Raw genomic sequence first — 16,811 nt, 5'->3', positions numbered from 1 at the left:
AAAAAAAAAAAAAAAAATGGTGCCCCAAACTGGTGGATGAATTGAAGAGATGACTCAGAGCAACAAGTGGTTCAGGGCTGCTTTCAGAAACCCAGTGAAATGAAGCAAGGATAGCGAGTTACATTTTGAACAAGCTGTAAGATTGTCTCAGCTCATTTTTGTGCAACTGAAGCCTTGCCTATAACGGTTTCTTAGGCTGGAAAGCTGCACCACTCCTATCACTACAGAAATAAGCTTTACGTATTGTACTTGTCAAGGTCTGCTGGATATGTCAGGAAGACAGCAGTGGTAACAGAGAAAAAGCTTTTGCCTCCTTATAAATGAACACGGGCAGTTTTTGACCATCTAAAGATTCTTTTCCCTTGATCAAGTGATCCTGCATACTTTATAAAGTCATATTCTCCAAGGAAATAATGAGATGTTTATTAAAATGTGTTAATTAATTTTCCTCTTTAAATCACACACAGAAAAGATACCGGAACACTTGGGTGTTTAAAAGGGGTCATATTAAGAGTAATGACTGGATTTCACTGGTTCTGCTATTGAATTTCTACCCCCCTAAGGTCTCCAGTTCCATGTAAAAAATCTTGAATTATTTTGGAGATACTGAGAGTGGTCTCACCGTATTCCTAAACTGGTCCTGTCTGTTACCACTTGACTCCGCCATTGTCTTCCTCTTCCACTTGTCCACTTCAATGACAGCTTGCTTCCGGGCACTCCTGCCAAGGCCTCTAGTGCTGACTAAGCTGCGTGAAATCGCTTCAATTCTATCTATAGTGTCCATGTCAGTAAAGTTTAGGCTTAAATTGAATCCCCTACTATATGTAAAGTTCTTTTGTAAGTGTAAGGTTTGTGTATAGCTGACACCAAAAATGATGGCTTATCTGATACATTTTACCATCTCATTTAAAAGGCATAAAAGGAAATTTATTATATGCTGGGAAGTGGAAAATGAGGAGCTAAATAGATTTCAGTGTGACACAGGGCTTCTGGGAAGTTACTGCTCTAACTATAAATCTTTGCTCTCTTTCCCTCTCATTGAAAGCTAATTGTCAATTAATTTTCCTTAGTTTTGTGTTTTGCAGCTGTTAGATTTAGCAGGCAGAGAGAGACTAGAGGGTATGAATAAGGATTCAGGCTTTAGGCTCTCCTAAGAGAGAGAGAGAGGCCCTTACCCAACTCTCTTGTGCATTGTGTTTGACCATAGCCTGAGGACCAAAAGTAAATGCTCTTAGGGAAAATATCAAAGCTCTGCACTAATAGGGAAAGCGTGGCTGGGGAAATTTACCCCTGAAAAGCTGTACTGGTTCTTTCCTACCCTTCCTACATCAAAGTTGAGAAGAACCCTACACTTTGCAGCTAAGAACTGGGAACTGAGTGGTTTCAAAGGGACCTGACAACCTGCCATCTCTTACCCCTATTCTCCAAAGGGGCAAAGACTACCACCCCAAAATCAAATATTCAGCCAAGACATCATTCACACAGGAAAGGGAATCAAATATATTTGCCTATTGGCAAAAATCCTCAATGAAATATTAATAAACTGAGTCTAATGATATATAAAAAGAACTATGCACCATGACCAAAAAGGATTTATTACAGGTATGCAAGACTGGTTCAACATTTGAAAATCAACTAACGTAATCCACCACATTAACAGGCTAAAGAAGAAAAATTATCTGATAAAATCCAAAGAGCCATTCATGATAAAAACTCTCAGCAAGTTAGGAATAGAGAGGACCTTCCTCAACTTGATAAGAACATCCACAAAAATCTATAGCTAATATTATACTTAAAGGAGAGAAACTGAATATTTTCCCCCTAAAATAGGAAATGAGACATCAACTGAAAGCCTTATCTAGTGTAATAAGAAAGGATATACATACTGAAAAGGAAGAAATAAAATGGTTTTAGCTCACAGATGATATGATTGTCTATATCAAAATCCCAAATAATAGACCAAAAAAACTCCTGGAACAAATAAGTGACTATAGCAAGCTTTCAGGATACAAGATTAAAAAACAAAAGTCAATTGATTCCTATATAGCAGCAATACACAATTGAAATTTTAAATTAAATATAATACCATATACATCAGCACCAGGGAAACCATGTAGAAACGTGACAAAATATTACAAGATCTATATGGGGAAAACTACAAAACTCTGATAAAAGAAATCAAAGGAGATCTAATCAAAGAAGATCTAAATGAAGAGATAATCTGTGTTTGGGGGAAGATTCAACAGTGTTCAGATTTCATTTATTCCCAACTTGATCCATAGATTGAACACAATCTTCTCCCCAAATCCCAGCACATTATTTTGTGGATATCAGCAATCTAATTCTAAGGTTTATATGGAAAGGTGAAGTAGCTAGCACAATACTAAAGAATAATAAAGTCAGAAGGTGCATACTACCTAACTTCAAGACTTACTATGTCAGGACAGTGTGGCGTTGGTGAAAGAAAACAAATAGATCGATGGAACAAAATAGAAAGCCCAGAAGTAGACTCACGCAAACATAGTCAACTGATCTTTAACAAAGGGCCGAAGGCAATACAATGTAGAAAGCATGATCTATCCAACAAATGGTGCTGGAACAATAGGATATCCATATGCAATAAATGTCTAAACTCAGACCTACGCCTTATATCTTTCACCAAAATTAACTCCAAATGGATCATAGATTTAAATATAAAATTCAATTCTACAAAGCATATAGAAGGAAACAAGAAAATCTAGATGAGCTTGAGTTTAGTGATAAGATTACAGATACAACTTCAAAAGTATCATCCATGAATTTTAAAGAAAAACTGATATCAGACTCCATTAAAATTAAAAACCTGTGTTCTCCAAAACATATTATTCAAAGTAACAAAAGACAAGCCACAAACTTGGAGAAAATATTCTCAAAATACACATCTGATAAAGCACTGGTATCCAAAATATACAAAAAGCACATAAAATTCAAGCATAAAAAAACAAACAACCCAATTTTTTAAATGAGCAAAAGATCTGAACAGGTATCTCACCAAAGATATACAGAGGGACAATAAGCACATGAAAAGATGCTGTCTATGCGGATATGTGTATAAATACAGCTAACTGACTTTGATGTACCTCAAAAACTGGTACAAGAGTGTAAAGCAATTATATTCCAATAAAAAGCTAAAAAAAAAAGAAAAGAAAAGATTCTGTCACCATTGTTCATCAGATAACTGCAAATTAAAACAGTAATATACCCACCACTATATACACACACCCATGGGACAAGCCTATGCTGCTTGTCCCAGGGTAAAAGCTTTTAAAGGCAGAGAACAAGTTTAACTAAATCACCCAAGGGGTGGGAGACATCTGCTCTGATAGGAGTAGCAAGTCTCCTGGCTGGGTTGTAATGGTCAATGATGCCAAAGGTGCAGGATCTGTGCCATGGACCAAGGGAGCCCCAGAGAATGTACATACCTGTGAGTGAATGACTAAACAAGGTAATATTACTCAAATTTGAATTCCTAGTTTCTCCTTATTAGGAAGGAAGTCTTTTGAGCCTCATGGGAAAAAGAGGATGGCATGGGATGAGGGAGTAGATGGAAACAGGCAGGGCTCCTCTCCAAGTGTCCAGTGGACTGGTGAGTCTGGATACTCTAGAGATGAAATGGATAAGTCAGCCCCCCATACTTGTAGCACTGAGGCAGCTGACCTCTTATAACTTAAAATCTGTAATCTGCAGTATGTTACATGATGGTCTGAGGTACAACAGTACCGAGACAAGAACTAGGCTCCCTCTGAGATTGCTGCCATTAGCATCTGTAGAAGAATATTTGAGGCTTGGACTGTTTGTTTGCATGATAAAGTGGCAATGTTGGCATTATTGAATGAAAAAATCTTGGCAGGTATTGGAGGCAATACATATGACCCCACTTAGCATAGTGAATTCTATGTTGACTAAGAGTGCTGGACCATGACTTCCTCTCCCTTTCTCAAACTGGATGTTTGCTAGAATTGGGTATATATTCCACCATCAGAGAGATTTCTCTGAGAACATAAATAAAAAAAGGAATACCACCACTGTGACTATAGTCTGTTGAGACAGCACAGTGGTTCACATGATTTTACCAGAACCTGGGTGTCAGGGAAGAACTCTTTTTTTTTTTTTTTTTTTTATTGTTATCATATATTTTATTTCTGCATATGTTTTGTGTGTGTGTGTGTGTGTGTGTGTGTGTGGCACACGGGCTTAGTTGCTCCGTGGCATGTGGGATCTTCCTGGAGCAGGGAAGGAACCTACGTCCCCTGCATTGGCAGGCAGATTCTTAACCACTGCGCCACCTAGGAAGCCCCGGGGAAGAACTCTTAACAATGTTTTTGTCTAGTAGACAGCAAACATATGCAGCTCTCATTTCCTACTACCATCCACTTGATCCTTGTTTAAAAGCTTCGCTTGTAATAGAACAATTATAAAAGACTGCTATGCCAAAACGAGAAATCAGGGGGCACACATAAAAGCCAATGATAACCCACAAGCCTGTACTGTTTGCCAATTTGCCAATCTCTTTAACACAAACCTCTAGAGGACTAGCTGGTCTGGTTGTCTTTGATAATTTACAATTAGCATACTGCTGTATTTTTCTCACCCTTGACCAGGATACTAGGCATCTATAAATCAAGGAAGTAGAACATGAATAATTCAAATGATACAAACTTGCGGCTGAATAGTACAATTCTCTCTTGTTTGCCAGTTTTCATTTGACCCTAGCAGATGGATAAACAGGCTAAGCTGATTAAATCAATGACACCTAGATAGAAACAGACTTGGGTGTTGACTTGGCTTCAGATGGTTCTATAGTCATCCTCTTCTATCCTTAGAGATCACCATGATGAAAAAACAGCAATTCCTGACTCCTTCCTGAAAAAGGAAGGACAGACTGGCTCATTCCCAAGGAGGAATGGCAGACCTTGATTGGTTGTGTGGGAACCCATCCAAGCTCATAAAGTGTGTTGATGGTTGAGAGGGAATTAATAACTCTCTCTGTCTCCTACTGTATCTCAAATATAGAAAAACCACTCTAGCATTTCTTAGACTCTCTCAAGCAGAGGCTTGCAGTGCAATTTGTTTTCATGTTAGATTTGTCATTCCTAATCCCTCCCAGATTCTCCACAACAATCTCACTACTCCACCAAAAGAAAAATGCAAATTTTGTTGTTGTTGTTGATTTGTTCACATCTGTGGATTGTTAACCCCACCCACTGTACATTGATGGCTTTCAATTTTTGAAAAAGGTATTTATGTCTGTTTCAGGAAATGTTTTCATTGTACTGAATAGTATTTGGATAAGGAAAACAGCCCTGCTGGCATATGTTCTGGCACTGCATGATAAGTTTTGGCCAGTTATTCTGTGAAGTACAGCATAGCTCCCATATTAGAGGTACCATTCTCCCCAATATAAATCTAAAACGTTAAGTATATTAGCATTAGTAAAAATAGTTTTATTCATGCATTTCCATATCTTCAATAAATATTTGTTTAGAACTTACTATATGCCAATGCTCTTGGTTTCATACCAAGAACAATGAACAAAACAAAGTTCCCATTCTCATGGGGCTTAAGTCAAGTGGGAAGAGGCAGACAATAAACAAATAAACATGTAATATGTCAGGTGGTGATAAGTGATATGAACAAAATCAAGGTAAAGAAGAACAGAGGTTGCTGGGACAGATGTGGGGAGAGATGAAAAGAATTGGACTATTTTAGAGAAAGTAGTCAGCAAAGACCCCAATGTTTAGATGGCATTTGAGCAGAGAGCTGAAGGAAATGACGGACCAGGCAATGTGGATAGAGAAAGAAACAGCCACAGATACATCAGAGGTTGCTAGCACAAGACTAGATCTACAGGGCTGCACAGGCAAGAGTGAGAATATTGAATTTTATTTTGAGAAAATAGAAAAGTCATTAGAAATTTTGAGCACTAACATGACTGAACTTAGATTTTCCAAGGATCACCTTGGCTGTGGGAAGAGCCTTTACTGTAGAGGGGCCAAGATGGAAATGAAGAAACCAGTTAGGAAATCCTAGAAACAAAAACCATTCAAATAAAGCTGGTATTTAAGAGGCAATACACAAGAAAGTATAAATGTACAAATTTTGCTCTGCACAAATATTCTATTCAGTGTTCTATTCTATTCACAGGAAAGAAAGGCCATGTAACTGGATGGATTGATCTAAATTGAAAAGAAAAGAAATTATTATTACCAATTTTTCTCAAAATGCAATAATGTCAAAAGGACAGGTAAGAAAAACTACAAATCAAGTCATTTTTAGGAAGGTCACATAGTTACTCACCCTCTCATCTCACAATGCATGGAGGCCAACTCCAGTAGAATTACCTCCCTATCATTTCCCAGACTTAAAAAAAAGAAAAAAGTCACTCCCATGGCTGTTACTTATGTTATTTCCTCTTTCTGGAATGTCTTTCTAACTCTGTTTCCCTAATTAATGCCCACTAATCCTTCCATAAGACTCATTTTCATCAGTACATTTTTTGTGATTAATGTCACCACATGCTGAGCATACCCCTGACTTTGCAAGCATAAATTCTAAGGAAAATGCAATTTGTACAACATTATACATTAGGTGAGTGGCAGCAGAGTCTGTGGAAACAAATGCAGGCTGCACAATCAGAAACTGGAATCTTAATCTACCTCAATTGTGTGATCTTGTGCAAGATTATCTAACCCCTCTAACTTTGCTTTCCTTGTTTATACAATGGGAATAATAATGTCTACTCCCTGTGTTTGTTGTGAAATCAGAGATAATAATCGCCATCGTGTATTAGACACTTAGTATCTAGTTCCAGAGACCATACTCTTAATCATTACCCGATATTGCCTCTGTGATAACATCTATAAAACACCCAATATCTGATGCGTGGTAGACCTTAACACAAATAATATTTGTCTTTTCATTTTTGCTTATCTTCCCTGATTGTTGTGCTATTTGTCATTTCCTTCCAAATAATGGATAATTTATGTCAGGCAGGAATTGGAACTTTTCTAGGCTTCCCTGCTGGGACTGATAAAGTACTGCGCACATCGTAGGCAACGGATAAATGCCTACAGAATAATAAAGAAAAACATGTTTTTAATCAATTAATTAGTGATATATTTAGTAAATTGACAAAGTTTGCCACAGAGTAAACACTGACAGTAACAATGCTACAAAATATTCAACTTCATTTGTGCAAACTCTAGTTAAATGCCAACACTTTCTTAAACTCTCATTCCAAAATTGATCAGCTGACATTCATGATCAAAAATTACCTGCTGAAGAAATAGTCAAATGAATCCATCACGCATGCTTCCCAGAAAACCTCCGGTTTTCTTTTCTTTTCCCTCTTAGTATTTCCAATATTTCTTCCAAACTTTCACCACCCATGATTTCTTTTATTTTTAGCAGGACATATTGTTTCTGCATCACAAGGAAATTCAACTGGATCAAGTAATAACACTTCAATTCCTGCCCCCTTTATAAATGATCCTTCCCTCACTGGAAAAGGAATCCCTCCCTCCCTCTGTCCCATGAGGGATAATGCCCCTTCCTCTGCCCCAGCATCCCAGCTCCCACCACCACTTCAAGGACCTTACTTCACCTGTCACTCTCTTTCCTTACTTGGGTCCCAACCGCTTCCTTTCGGTTTGCCCTTTCTACTGAGCCTGCAAACATTCAATAGATGCTCTCATACCAAAATCAAAAACAAAACTTTACCTTGACCCTCTCCCTTTGTCTTTCTTTCACTCTCCCTGCCAAATTTCCAGAAACAGAGTCTACAGGTGGCTTCCATTTTTTCCCTTTAAAAATTATTGAAGCTGCGCCTGCCAAGGGCACTGAGTGTTCTCGTTGCAAATTGTTTTTGTCCTTCTAACTTCTTGACATTTATGCAGCATTTGACATTAACCTTTCCTTCCTTCGTTAACATTATCTGGCTTCTGTTACTTTTCTCTATTTTCTCTGTATTTATCTCCTTTGCAGGCTCTCTTCTTCTCCCAATCCCTACATTTATGTTTCAGACTCTCTTTTCTCATCCTACACACTCTCTTCCCATGACCTCATTTCTCCCTTGCATTAACCTGCGTCCATGCTAAAGACTGGCAAATCCATATCACCTCCAAACCACAAATCCATCTGCCAACAGGATGCAGCAGATAACCAGGCACCTCCAACTCAGGGTATGCAAAGGTGACCTCATTTTTGTCCCGTTCTAAACCTGTTCCACTTCCTCTGTAACTAGTCCTAATAATGTTGCCATATTCACTCCATCATCCACAACAGAAACCTACATGTCATCCTCAATTCAACTCTTCACAATCCTGAGGTTCAGAGGAAGCTAAAGGATTTCAGATCGTCTATGCTTTATCAAGAAAGCTGGCAACAGAGACTCCTGAGGCAAATATGAGCTGACCAAGTCAGAAGGAACTCTGCAGGAAACTTAGCAAACTCCCTTCAATGAGGAGTCTTTCTCCTCATAAATTATCTTCTGCTCTCTTTGTCCTTCCTTCAAATTCCATACCCTTGAGCATGATTGTACTTCTTATTTGTGGCATTTCTTTCATAGCACTTGCCATAATTATAATTATTTCTTCAGTGATTTATTTAATATCCTTCTCTTCTATTTCACTGATGGTCTATACAGGTAACATATCTGACTTGTTTACACTTTGTAAATTCTCAATAATTGTTTTAAAAATGAGGTATATAATCCTCTAACAATGATCTATGCTTAATTATTTAGTGAGTTTTTATAATTTCAATTATTGTGTCATTCAATTCTATAATTTCCTTCCCTTTTGTTCTTTTTTTATAAATTTATGTCTTGGCTGAGATTTTCTAATTTTTCACTTTTCTTGAGAGAATTTGTAACTGATTGTCAAAGCCTTTTCATGATGGCTGCTTTAAAACCCTTGTCAGATAATTCTAGTATCTGATTCACCTTGGTGTTGGTATCAGTGTATTGACTGTCTTTTCTCATTCAAGTTGTGATTTTATACTGTATCCTAGACATATTGTCTGCTAGGTTAGGAGACTCTGGGTCCTATTTGAATCTTCTATTTAGCAAGCAGTCACCATGTTTAGGTGTAGCCTATGGGTCTTAGCTTATATCTGTGGGCTGTGCTTCTAATGGCAGTCTACCTTTCAAAGGCTTAGAAATGCTACTTTGGCTAGTTTGGTCTATCTAGTGCCCCTAGGACTCCCACTGGTCCCAGCTGTTGCCAGGAAATTGAATGAGTTTCCTCAGGAAGACCATGGGTGGCCCTCAGTGGGAGAAGACTGTGATAGGATCCCCCTATCAGTGGCTCCTGGTTGTCCTGAGTCTCAGAGTGGGGAAGAAGAGTCTTCCAGGGAGACAAAGAGGCTTCCCTGGACCAGCTGCCTGCTATAGCTGAACTCCCCTGCGCAATCTGCTTGCTCCCCTCAGTATCTCTCTGCAAAAAGAAGAGTCTCCAGCCTGTGGGGAAGAAGTACCTCCCCCGGATGCTTATTTCTGGTGGGGCTCACTGTTGATGCCCCTGTGGGTGATGTCCTGCTCCCATGATATTGTCAGAGATCCTCCCACGCCACCTGGGGACAGGGGAGGAGCAGCATATCTAGGCTGTCTTCTGTTGCCATTTCCGTCTGAAAATACTGGACTTGAACACCATTCTCTGTAGGACTCAAGACACCCTGCCACTGTGCTGTGCCTCACATCCTGGTGTCCTAAACCAGCTCATCTCTTCTTAACACCTTTCAGAGTTCTCCTTGCATAGTCTCTTGCACTATTTCCAGATTTATAGTTATGCTTATCAGAGAAGAGCAGGGGAAAATGGGTCTGTGTCATCTGGTTTGCTGGAAGTCCCACCATTGCTTTAATTGTTAACTATTTTCTTACTCTGAGAACAGATATCAGATATCATTGAGCATTCTGATCCTCTCAGCTATGTAATATGAAAGTCTATTCAGTGGCCGTGGCATTCTATTTCTCTAGTGCCTGTTACTGACTGTATATGTCCATCATGCTCCCCAAGATACGGTCTAAAAGTCAGTTTGGTCAGAAATTCACTGTTCTAAATCAATCAGGGGCGCTTAGTTATTGCAGACACCGGAGCTGACTTTGCATCAACCTTATCTGAGCTGTACAAATTTAGTGGTTAGGTTCTAGTCTTCCAGCCTGAATGAGATCTTACATTTAGTTCTTTTACACGATTTGCTGAGTACCAAGCACTTTTCTAGATGATGGTGATAAAGCAGTAAACAAAACAAAGACCCACCTCCCATTGGATTTACATTCTAGTAAGAGAGAGATAACTAATAAATGGATAAACATATGAAATGTTAGTTATTGAAACTGACAGGTAAAAAGGTGAGGAGGCAAAGTATGATGGGAAATATGTTAATTTCATGTTTCATGTGGTCAGGAAATGCCTCTCTGAGAAGATGATATCTGTGTGAGTCAGGCTTTTTGTGGAAGAGGAGATAATTCCAGAGGAACTAAATTCAAGTCATGAAAGGAAAAGTTACAAAGAAGCCAGCGAAGCTGGAACAGAGCACATTATGAACAGATTGGTAGGAAGTGAAGTTGGAAAATAAGAGGCACCCCATTAGGTAAGAATTTACCTCCTTCTAATAAAGAACTTCCTACCTTCCTCTGTTTCTAGACACATGGATGCTTGATGTTTCCAGTGACCCTCAAACTATTCTGCTGATCATATAAAGCCCTGTAGATGCTGATTCAGTAGGTTTAAGGTGGAGTTCAGCAATCTATATTTTTTACATAATTCATAGCTGATTCTAATGCACAGCTTGATAATCATTACTCTAAACCTGAACTGTCCAATGTAGTAACCACTGGCCAAATGCAGATAGGGCTGCTGAAGAACTGAATTTTAAAATTTAATTTTACTTAATCTAAATATTTAAAACTGGCACTCAGAGTTCAGTTATTGGAAAACTAAGTACACTTGAAATAATTTTGGATATGTAAATCTCTTCAATCAACTGTAAATTTTATGAAATCGAAATACAGATCAAGTATTTCAATGAAAATTTAGCATCCAAACTGAGATGTGCTATAAGTATAGAATACACACCAGATTTCAAAGATATAGCATTAAAAAGAAGAAAACAACTCATAAATAATTTTTATATTGGTTACATTCTGAAATGATATTTTGGATATATGGGATTAAATAAAATATATTATTTTAATTATATATTAAACATGAATATAAATAATATATTTAAATTAATTTAACCTATTTCTTTTTATATTTATGTGGCTACTAAAATTTTTTAAATGACGTGTGGTTAGCATTATATTTGAATTGAACAGGATTGCTATAGATTAAGAGTTCAACAATACTTTCATCCTTTTGCTGACTCTCCTGAAATTGGAGGTTGGGGGAGGGATAGGAAATACCAGGATTAATTGAAGTTTTACGCAGATATTTTTATTGATATTATGAATATAGTATCAATTCATAATGGAAGCATTTTAAGAACTAGTCTTATTACAAACTGACCACTGAAAGGACTAAATTTCTCACTCTTTGGCAGTGAGTAGATAGGCCCACTACTTTATTGTTGTTTTTAAACTAGTATGGGGAGGTGATAGCCTCAAGAGCATTATATCTGTTAACAGCCTGTATTACTCATTCCTTTTTTTTTTTCATATTTAACTACCTATATCATTTTAATTTTTTTAAATTTTTTAAAATTTTTATTGGAGTATAGTTGCTTTACAGAAGTGTATCAGCAACACATATACATATATCCCCTCTTTTTTGGATTTCCTTCCCATTTAGGTCACCATGGAGCATTGAGTAGAGTTCCCTGTGCTATAAGGTAGGTTCTCATTAGTTATCTATTTTATACATAGTATCAATAGTGTATATATGTCAATCCTAATCTCCTAATTCATTCCTTTCTATATTCTGTATTTTCTGATGTTTTGATATCTGGGGCCTTGCTAATCTTGGAAAGACTGCCCCTCCTAGGGATAGCTAATTCCCAGAAAGAGCAAACAACTGGCCCAGGAGTGTGCCATTCTTATGTAAATTAACCAATTTAGAAGCTGTCTAACCCAACCTCTTTTTTTGTGGTCTTACACTCTGGCCAGGATCCCCTTTCTGTAATCACACCAAGGCCAGATATCAGGCAAGGAGTGGCAGCCCCTACACCCCAGAGCCCACAGAAATTATTACAGCTAGCTTACCCTGCCTCTCCCCCTCCTCTAGAAAAGCACAATAAAGGTTCTGGCCAGTGTTTTCTCCTCACCCCACTCTGCCTCCTGACCAACCCTAGTGCTTCGCAATGGAGCCCCAAGTGGTGTGGTATGCCCCCTCCTCTTGGGAACTGTAACAAACTATCCTTTCTGAATTATAATAAAATCCACATTTTGAAATACAGCCCCATGTCAAATTTCTGCTGTAAGCACAAACTGTTCCTGGTTGTGAGAGTGTGGATAGACAACATGATATAGTCTTGCTTTTGAGTTACTCATGCCACAAAGTACATTGCCTTAGATTGTGGTTTGTCTTATAAACTAAATATTCATTGTAGATTGTAAGCTTTTGGAAAATTTGAGCCATCCCTCATATGTCTCCATGTGCCCTCAAGTCCTCACTATACAAAGTAACCTGCATATTACAGGTTCAAATGTATGAGATTAACCATAAGCTAGTTAGCCAAATGATAAAACTATTCATTTCTTTGACATGCTTAATTTCTTTTCATCCTGGCTCCCTCACTTACTGAAATAAATAAATAAAACAAATAAATAAATGACAAACTCAAGATTAGACCATAGGCAATTATCCAAATTAACCTTGAACAACCAAAAAACTGCCGTGATTAAGTTATTTTTTCTGCAACATCTTCACTCTTAAAACAACAAAAAAACCCTAAAAAAAACCCCAAAACCTTTATGTGCCTACAATAGTCTGTTTCAACTACCTAATTTGTGCAACACAATAAAAATTGAATTGGGCTCTGACAGGTCAAACCACATATGAAAACATAACACCATGTTGCTGAATATCCTAAAATCCCTACATTCCCAATTTATAGATATTCTATTCAATTATGTTTTCTGATATATAATTAATATGTCTTATAACTATGATTATTAACCCTTTTGAGTATCACAGAGCCTTTGGAGAATGGAATTTTAAATGACAGAATTTTCACAATAGGGAAAAATGCACAAATGCACATAAACATAATGTTAGGATTGTATAATTCTGGTGGGCTCACACACATTGCAAAGCCCATTCATGCACTCCCAGGAAAAAACCCTTGTCTTAAAGGTACAGCAATTTAACTCTATGTCCAATAATTATTGTGAAAAAAAAGCATTTTCTGGTTATCATTTAGTATCCAAGGTAGTGCACTGGACATCTATTAAAGCATCTAAAAACAATAAACCTCTGAATTTTTTTCTGCCCCATTTTTCCTTATAAAGAGTGTTAGATATGCCCATCTCCTTATATAAGAATTATGTGTCATATACTGCATCACCAAGGTAATAGCTAAAAGTGTTTTGAAAATATAGGAAAGTATAGGTGTTTCCATGATAAACAAAGGCACACATGCATATCTATTTCCATAACAGGCATAGGTGCACTCACATGCACACACACAGGCATGCGTACACACATGTACACATACACACACACACACACCCCTTGATCCAGAACCACATATATAAATTTTTCAGTAAAATCTTCTACCATTGGTAGCCTTCAAAGAGCTTTAAATTACAAACCAATAAATGATAAAATGGGAATAAAAGAATTTTTAGCATGGGTTATTTCCAACATATCAATTTTTTTTGGTTACAATAAACTAGAGATGTAGCCCCAGAGTGAAACAATGTAAATCATATCACTTACTTCAAATACAATTCCTCAATTCAGACTTAGAAAGCTTAAATTTGAGCTTATAGAGAAGCTAATGAAACAAATATCTAAACTCAAAGAAAGTAAAATCTATATACAATATATATTATATATCTTTATATATACTTTACTTTCTTTGCCATATGTTTTATATTTAACACACACATACATATATACACATACACAGGTAATATATACACAGGGAAGTGCAGGCTCCAAATTCACAAAACAACCAGATTACCAGATTCTGAGATTGTAATCAGAAAATAACACCATATGGATTCGAGACAAAACATCAGAATACAATGGATTAGCATGGTCATACGAAACAGTGATACACTTCGCTTGGCAATGAAAAGGCAGAATTCTTCTAGAAATGGTAGGGAAAGAATCAAATATGTAAATAAAAGATATTTAAACAGAGGCTTTCATTAGAGCATTATCTATACTACTGAAATTTGGGGAACAATCTAAATGCTCACCAATAGAATGTAGTAAATTATGATATCTTCATATAGTAGAATAATATTCATCAATTAAAATACAAACAGAAGAATATTTATTACTATAGGAAAACATACTGTTCATAATATAATTAAAAATCTGGTACATGAAATGCTATTTCAACATATTACCATCTTTGTAAGAAAAACAATAGGTAACAAAATATTTCAATTCTTATTATGTTTCAGATTTTAAATTTTTTTTAGTTTATCGTGTTCCTGTGTTCCTGCATCAAACTTAGGTTTTCAGTTTTATGGGGAAAAAACCCACAATATATGGTAGTTTTAAATGTAACATTGCATACTAAGAAATCATTTTTTTCTAATGAGAATAAGACATATTTCTTAAATTTAAAGAATGTTTGTTTCATAAATGGTATCAAAATATCTAAACTTTAACTGCTGATAAGGTAACCTATGATGTAATAGGTTAGTCCAGAAAATGTTTTCATGACAGAACTATGGTAGTTTGTGTAAAGCTGGAGAGCCAGAGATGGTCATTTTATGAGTGATTCTCCAGGGCCATGCAAAAGACAGACAGTCTAAGAGGCCTGTGTGATTCAGGCAATAGGAAGGTGCACAGTGCTGGAGGAAGGTCATCAGCCTCTACATCAGCCTGTTCAGATTAAATGTCCTGCAAAATAACACAAGTCTCTGCTCACCAAGCACACTTTCGATTAATCATTTGATTGCCTTAGTATGGTGATGAAAGAAAGCATGGGCCCTGGAGATAAGAGGAGGAGGATGGCTCTCGGGGTAGCACTACCTTCCCATAGCACCCCCACATACCCTTGTTATAAATTAAAAGCTGGCATGTGTTTACAAATCATTCTATCGAAATTTTTTTTGATTTTTGTTTTGTTTTGGGTATCGTATCCTGTGTACTCTGATTTTCCCTAAGTGAACATGAAAAAAAAAAATGAGTTTCTAAATCAGAGAAATTAACCACCTGGGTGTCATTACCAAGCTGTTACATATGCCAGTAATTTTAACCTGGAAAGCCAGCCTCATGGCCTCTTTACCAATGCCCCTAAACATGTCAAATGAAACAAAGGAGGCAGCTCAATTTGTAAATCTCTGATATCTTAGCATTTTTTCCAAAGCCTAAATTATCCTGCTTGCCTCTTGGTTTGACTGATAACAAGAACTATAAATGTAAATATTATATAGATCCAGCTAAAATAAAATTGTATAAACTTGTGGTTAGATAAAAATATAGAAAGGACATATCTTGAGGCTTCATGTGTGTCTCTTAGGTGTGATGCTGTATGGGAGAGCAGGTGTCAACCTGTAACAGAGCCCCTCCCCTCTGACATGTCCTTATGAACTTCTTTATTGCTGTTGAAGAGACAACAAGGCTATATTAAGGCTTCAGTTGAGATCATATATATGTTCTGGCTTAAATTTATAACAGATCTTAGAGAACTGTTCTGGGTTCCAGAACTGCCACATCTTCTCTTGATAATTAAGGAGCCTCACTCCCACCTACACTTCCAAAATTGGAGAAGGAAAGCCAGTGAGAACCTAGCCTTGTTCTGAAGGACACCAGCTGGAGGGAGGGGAGTGGTACTTTATTAAGTGCTGTCATGCAGCTACCAGTAAGGTTTTTGAAAATTCCATCTTGATCAGATGATACTCTTATTCAGATTCATATCTATCTTCCCACTAAAATCAAGTCATTGAAGTGAAAATTGACACAACCTGAACAATTGCACTGACCCTTTACTAGTCTTCTGCTTTTATGCTTCTATTCCTCCAGCCTATCCTCCACACTGCCTATAGCATCTTTTTTATCACACACACACAAAGCATGTCCCTACATGTAGAATCTTTAATGGTTTTCCCACTGACTACAGAATACAATCTAAATTCCTTAGCATGGTGTATAAGACTTCTCAAAATTTGGCCCTTGTCATATACACACAGAATCCTCCTAATCACTCTAATACTACACACACACACACACACACACACACACACACACACAGAGGCACACGTCTCTAGCTTATAGACCAACATCTCCACAGTTCCAGAACTACAGTGCTTTTCCATATCCATGTCATCGCCAACTGTTTCCTCTCCATCCCTTCCCATTTGTTTGCCTAGCACACTCATACTCATTCTTCAACTCAAATTCTCTCTCCATTCACTCCTCTAACTTCGGGAAGAGTTAGATGCAATTTTTCTTATTTACCCCTTAACTTGATACCTAATCAATGAAAGCAGTTTCCGTAGTATATCATAGTTGTTTTCATGTCTGTTAACCTGCTGAATCCTTCTCTAAGTGTGGTTCTTGGACCAGCAGCATCAGCATCACCTAGAAACTCTTAGAAATGCAAATTTCCAGGATCCACCTCCAGATCTACTGAATCAGAAACTCTGAGAG

At 37.2% G+C, this 16,811-nt stretch overlaps 1 pseudogene; it reads right to left on the bottom strand.

The window, feature by feature from the left end:
• LOC130844554 (14-3-3 protein zeta/delta-like) overlaps positions 1 to 784 on the bottom strand; it is a 35,703-nt pseudogene extending 34,919 nt beyond the window's left edge.
• Positions 785 to 16,811: the final 16,027 nt, after the last annotated feature.

This window comes from Hippopotamus amphibius, chromosome 2 (assembly GCF_030028045.1).
Source record: "Hippopotamus amphibius kiboko isolate mHipAmp2 chromosome 2, mHipAmp2.hap2, whole genome shotgun sequence".
NCBI classification, from domain to species: Eukaryota; Metazoa; Chordata; class Mammalia; order Artiodactyla; family Hippopotamidae; genus Hippopotamus; species Hippopotamus amphibius.
Note: the sequence above shows the minus strand (reverse complement) of the source record. Positions and strands in the feature narration are given on the sequence as shown.